Here is a 6072-nt window from a genome sequence, read left to right as displayed (position 1 = left end):
TGACAATCTCTGCAAAGACTACGAACCTGAAATGCTGCACAGCAATGCTAAAAACCAAGGCTCTTCTGACAGCAAAACCTGGGACCCATCTGGACTTGGCCATTCCTATGTCCACAAGATTGTTCAGAGAATTAAATGAGGCTCTGCGCACACAATGCTTGGAACAGTACCTGATACATAATAAGCACCCACAGAATTGCTGTTGAGGCAATGGCAATGAAAGATGGATTCTAGGCAATAAGTTAGCATAAGATGGCATCGACAGTAAATTGAGATCGTTTGGATGGTAGGAGGAGTGAGCAAGAGAGAGAGGGTAGTTACAAATGTCTCCTAGGTTCCTGTGGAGAAACCAATTTGGGTAGAAAGACAATGAGTCCAGTTTGGACCTGTGGGGTTGCGGCTCTCTGGCTGTTGGCATGGAGATGAGCAGCATTCCTCTGCGTGGGCAGATATGGCGAGAAGCTGAGCTGGAATAGACTGGGGTGCAGCAGCTGGAAATGGGGGGAAAGGAGTTCACAGCCCTCAGGTGAGGGCGTAGAATGAAAAGACACGAGGGCCATGAGGGAGCCCGCTGGCTGGTTCCCGTAGACAAGAGGGGCCAGGAAAGGAACTGAAGACAACTGGGTTCGAGGTCATAGAAAAAGCAGGGGGAGAGTCCCAGGAAATTCAAGGGAAAGAATTTGCATGAAGAATGGTCGGGAGCGCAGGGTGCTACAAAACGAGCGCATGAGGTCTGAGAAGCCGGCATTGGGTTGAGGGGCAAAGAGGTCCTTGGAGACCTCTGTAACTCAGGCTGGTGACAGGGCTGGAAGGCAGGGCATACTTAGTCAGTGGAGAGAGGACCGAGAATTACGGAGCAGGGGAGGTCTGTGTGAAAGTGAGGAGGGACTTCTGCAGTAGTGGGAGCTAATAAGGAGGAAAGCAAGTAAAATACTAAAAGGGACTTAGGAAAGTGAGAAGCGCAGACCTGATGCCCAGGACAGGACCCAAGAGTGCTCTTTGCCACATGCCCAGTCAGCGGAAAATGGTCTACAGCAGTGTCGAGAAGCCGGAATACCCAGTGGGACGGACTGAAAATTGTCGGGAAAATCTCAGGTCTGAGCTTCTGTGCACAGAGGAGGGGAGAGAGAAAGAGAGGGGTGGGAGACGAGACAAGAATGACCCCTTTTACTGAGAGCTCTCCCTGCACCAGGCAGGTGCCGCGTGCCTTGGGGCAACCGGATTTCACCAGTGAGCACCTGAGGCTGTGGGTGCAGGGAGACCCGGAGCCTTCACCGGCCCGTCTGAGCCCACAGTGGCACCCTTCATCACCAAGCTCCACCACGTGAGCGACAGGACAGTAGAACCCAGGAGCAGACACACGGATGTGGCCCGGAGAGGGAGGCTGGGCTGAAGGATTTTGAGAGCAGGTGGAGAAGAGGGGCCGGCAGGAGAGGCAGTCAGGCACCTAAGAGGGATTCTTCCTGAAGCTGGCCCCACCCTCCCCTACCCCCACCCCGTCCCAGCCCCGAGGGTCCTGGCCAAGCAGCTCCCACAGCCAGAAGGGCCTGGCAGCGTCTTCCAGGAGGGGGCAGCAGCGTCCCACAGAAGCTGGCTGTGTCTGCCCAGGCCTGGGGCACAGAGCAGGGCACTGCTGCCTCTCAGGGAAGGTGGGCCCCGAGGTGCCATGCTGGGGAAGCCCTGCCTCGCATGAGCCCTCCCAACCACCTCGGCAGACCTTCTACTTCCGTCTGCTGCTCCCCCAGGAGGCCGGAGCTTTGTTCCTGGGCCTCAGGCCCTTGGGAACAACCTTCCCAAGCAGTGGGCCTGAATCTCTGCAGGGGGCTGGGGCTCAGGAAATGGGGTCATTGTTGATTGCCTTCTTCACCGGCTCCCTCCCCTTGTCCTTCTCTGTGTCCATGAAGCTCAGATTGGAGATTTTCCCCACAACTTTTCAGCCCGTCCCTACTGGGCATTCTGGTTTCCCTACAGTGCTGGGGGAGCCTTTTCCACTCAAGGGGAGTGTGGCCAAGACCCTGGCTCGGCTTCAGCTTCAGGGACATCAAGCCTGTACCCCTCATTTTCCTAAGTCTCTTTCTAGCATCTTTCCCATTTCTTCCATTTTATGCTCCTTATGAAACCGGAAAAGCCGGCATTCGTGCTGCCTGTCACCTACCAGACCCAATAAGCAGAGACAAGGATTGCATCTTTAGGGGCGCTTTATTCAGGTGGCCCGTGATCTGAGAAGATAGCAGGTTTGGACCCTAAGAGACCGTCTTAAATTCCTTTATAAACAGGCCCTTTTTATAATAAGAAAAGTATAGGTGGGGGGTTTGGAATTCAGGGGAAAAGTTAATGAGATTAAAGCTGCAGCATTCTTTCATCTGTGTCCTGGGCTGTGGTCCCTGTGCCCTGGGCTGTGATCTTTGTGTCCTGGGTGGTGGTCACCCTGGAGCACAATGGCTCAGATACCTTCATGATTGCTTGCAGTCCCCTCAAGGCACAAAGGTGGGACTGCTTATGGTCTGCTGGAGTCAGGGTGGCTCATACCTCCAGTTCCTGAAACAATAGCTTTCTCCCTGCATTGATTACTAAGCTTCTGGCTGTTACCTGAGACTAAAATTTTCCAACATTTGAGTCCCCCATCACTTATTAGCTCCCACTACGGCATAACTCCTCTCCTCATGTTGGGGGGGCCCCACTCCTGGCTCCCACCTTGGGGAGTAAGAAGACCCCACCTCCTGCACAGGCCCCTCCCTAGCTCTGCCAGGAAGGCCCACAGCGGGGCCCACCCAGTAGGAGCAGCCCCGAAGGCCTTCCTCACAGTCTCCCCACCCTTCCTTCCCCGGGGGCTGTCAGAATCCAAGGGCTCTGAGTAGCCGGCTTGCACAGACAACCCCCCCACAGATCAGATGTGAAGACAAGTCAGAGAATCATTATTTTGCTTAGAGCCAATCTGGTCTTTCTCCTCTGAGCCCCACCCATTGGTTAGTGGGATGGGGTGGATAAACTAAATGTCTAATCCAGTTAAACTTTGAGCAGATATTTTAAGTCCTTCCGATAATGTTTGGTCTTTAGGAAAAACACTCCTTGTCTCTGATAACCCTGCTCTCTCTGCCTCCCTGGAGGAAGGGGGGCTTTCTCCCCTCACAGCACTTAGGGCAGTGGGTGCATGGGTGCTGTCTCTGGTCTTTGGGGAGACATCCTTGTTTTGCCTGGGTCATGCTTGACCTCCTGGCCTCCAGTATGCAAAGTGTGGCCCGTTCTTCCAGCCTAGGCAACGCTCTTGGTGACAATTTGGTGACTCAGCCTCCGCTGGGCCGCAGCCCTGGCTCTTCCCATTGGCTCTCCAGTCTGCTAACTGGGGCGTCCACCCCTTAGATTTGACTGGGAGGTCACCTTCTCTCAAATCAACAGGCCTCTTGGTGGCCCGTTGGTTCCCCACTTAGCATCTGTACCCCATGGGACTGAGGGGGCCCAGGGAAACTGAAGCTTGGGCCTCTTCCAGGCTGACCACGTGGAGCCCCTTTTCTGTGGCTGTGCCCTGGGCTCTCATGGGACAGTTTGTGAAGTGGCTCCTCCCAGAGTCCCAGGGGCGACAGTCCTCTAACATGGAGACAGTAGACAATTCTGCTGACCACTTGGCTCTTCTCTGTCCCCTTTCTCCTTTTTTTTTTTTTTTTTTAAAGACTCTCAGGTACAGAAAAAGGGTGAGCCTTTCCTTCCTTCTATTCCTCCCCTCTGACTCCCCTGAGCCCTAACTGACTGGCTTCAGTCTCTTACTCTGCATACCGGAGAACTCTGAGCTTTGGGCTGAGTCTTGATGTACTAAGGGAGGAGGAAGAAGAATTTGGAAAATCCCTTCCGCAGATAATGGCCTGGAACTTCCTGCATAATCCTATTTTGAATGACCAAAGCTGAGCATTACCTGGGCCTCTCCCGGAATGCCTTTCCTAAGCAGTATAAGTCTGCACACACACAAGCTCCCCTCCCCCCGCTCTCCCCTCCTCCTCCTCGCACACAGTTGCGGAGGGACATCTACTGCGAACCCAGGAGAATGCAAAACAGAAGAGGAAAGCATATTAGTGCTTTCAAATGGAATCTCCTTCCCCACTCTTGCAGCTTTTCCTGTTTTCTTACTGCTCTGTAAGCCCCCGGGTCTCCGTCCCTCCTGCTCATTTCCCCAAAGGGGCTGTCAGTAGCATCTCTCCTCCAAGAAACCAGATGGAGACACTCTGACTTCCCACCTGCTCTCACCTCGCTAGCACATCCCCTCTGCAGCCTCCCCTCCTGCCCGGCGCCTTCAGGAAAGCCCAGCCTCGGGCAGATTCTCCTGGGACCGTCCCACCTCGGTGCCATGGCCCGTGCTGTGCCCCTGCCTGACCTTCTCGCCCCCCTAACCTTCTTCTAAGCTCATCTCCGGTGGGAAGCCGTTCCTGACTCCTAAGTCCATGCGATTTCTCCCCTGACAACCTGAACCACCGTGAATCCCTGGCGTCCTGCCCCGTATTACACCGAATAGCTGGGTTTGTGTCTCTCTCCCCTCGACGCTGAAATCTCTCTGAAGGCAGGAATGGTGTATCACTCAGCTATGCATCTTCCGCGGGGCTATGAGTTACATTAAATTGCATATGATGATTAAAGCAGGTCCAAAGCCCATGAACTCACACAAATGATTTCATTTCTTTGGCTTTAGTTTCCTCATTTGTTAAATAATAGAGTTAGTGTCTGTGATGTCTTTTTTTTTTTTTTTTTGTGATGTCTTAGATCATGTCCATCTTTGACTTTTTCTTCCACCCATGCTCTTCTGTGACGTCTGTGTGTGTGTGTGTGTGTGTGTGTGTGTGTGTGTGTGTGTGGTAGGCAGTGGTCACTAACTGGGGAGGCCAGGTGGAATGTCAGAGTGGTTCAGGCTTTAGATTAAAGACAACCTGAGTCCAAGGCTCAGGCACTCACCTCTGGGCGACACTGAGTTAAATGCAAATGAGGAGGACTTTTCATCCACTCAATAAACATTGACTGAGTACCTACTAAGTGCGTGCTTTGGGCTGGTAGCTGGGGAGATGGAGTAAATAGGACACCTTCCCTCCTATATTGGAGTCCAGAGTCCATCAGAAGGAGAGAAACCTGCAAATAAGCAAGTGTAATCAAGTGTAGAAGTTCTCTATGGGAGCTTAGGGCTGTCCAGAACACAGGGGGGACACAAAGGAGGGACAGATGGACAACAGATTGCAAGGGTGAGCTAGCTGGGAGTGGGACGAGGAAGGCTTCCCTGGAGACCTGAGACCAGAAGAGAGCACTCCCGGAACTTGTGGGTGGAGGAAGAGAAGCGGTGTCGGGTCCATTACTGTCATCACTAGCTTCTTCGACCCAGATCGGCAAGGCCTAGGAATCTTGGATCCCAGACACATTTCTCGAGAGGTGGTCACAGCTGATATTTAGACTGATGGTCTGGGCCCTGAACCTGTTGGTTGCATGCCAGGCCCCAGGCCCTTTCCAGAGGCCAGTCACCTCCGGTACCTGCGCTGGCCTCTGAAGCCTCTGCTTCTCCTCAGCGACCTCTGCCAAGCTAAGCTTTCAGGGCAGAGCAAAGGCAATTTGTTCCCTAAGCAGTGACCTCTCCTCAGACCACCCTCTTTACTGGGCCCAGGGGAGATGTTTTCGGCCCAGAATCTGCAGGAGTTTCTACCAAGGGACAGTCTGAAAAATAGCACTAGCTGGAGGAAGCTGTTCAAACACCATCCATTTTGACACTTGGCAGGATTAGCAAAGCACCTCTTGCCTCGGAGAGTGGGAGAGCGTCCAGAATTAGTCTGCCGGCAGAAAGAGAGGTTGAGCAAACAGGCATATTGTTTTCTCATAGCTGTCTCTCTTGTTAATGTTTGGTCGGCCAGCCGTGCATTTTTGGAGTGTTACATAGACTTACGCTCAGCCTTCATCAGAGAACAATTAGGATGAGTGTGGGGAGAGGCCAGAGGGTCAGGGACAGCAGATGGGCCTCCACTTAAGCAGGTTAGAAGTTCATTGTCTCAGAGGAAGAAGACCTATCTTTGGGGGTGGGGAGAGTGAGGGGTTGGGTTGAAAGAGGCAGAA

The sequence above is a fragment of the Furipterus horrens genome, unplaced genomic scaffold, assembly GCF_987537825.1.
Source record: "Furipterus horrens unplaced genomic scaffold, mFurHor1.1.pri manual_scaffold_2, whole genome shotgun sequence".
NCBI classification, from domain to species: Eukaryota; Metazoa; Chordata; class Mammalia; order Chiroptera; family Furipteridae; genus Furipterus; species Furipterus horrens.
This window is presented reverse-complemented; position numbering follows the sequence as displayed.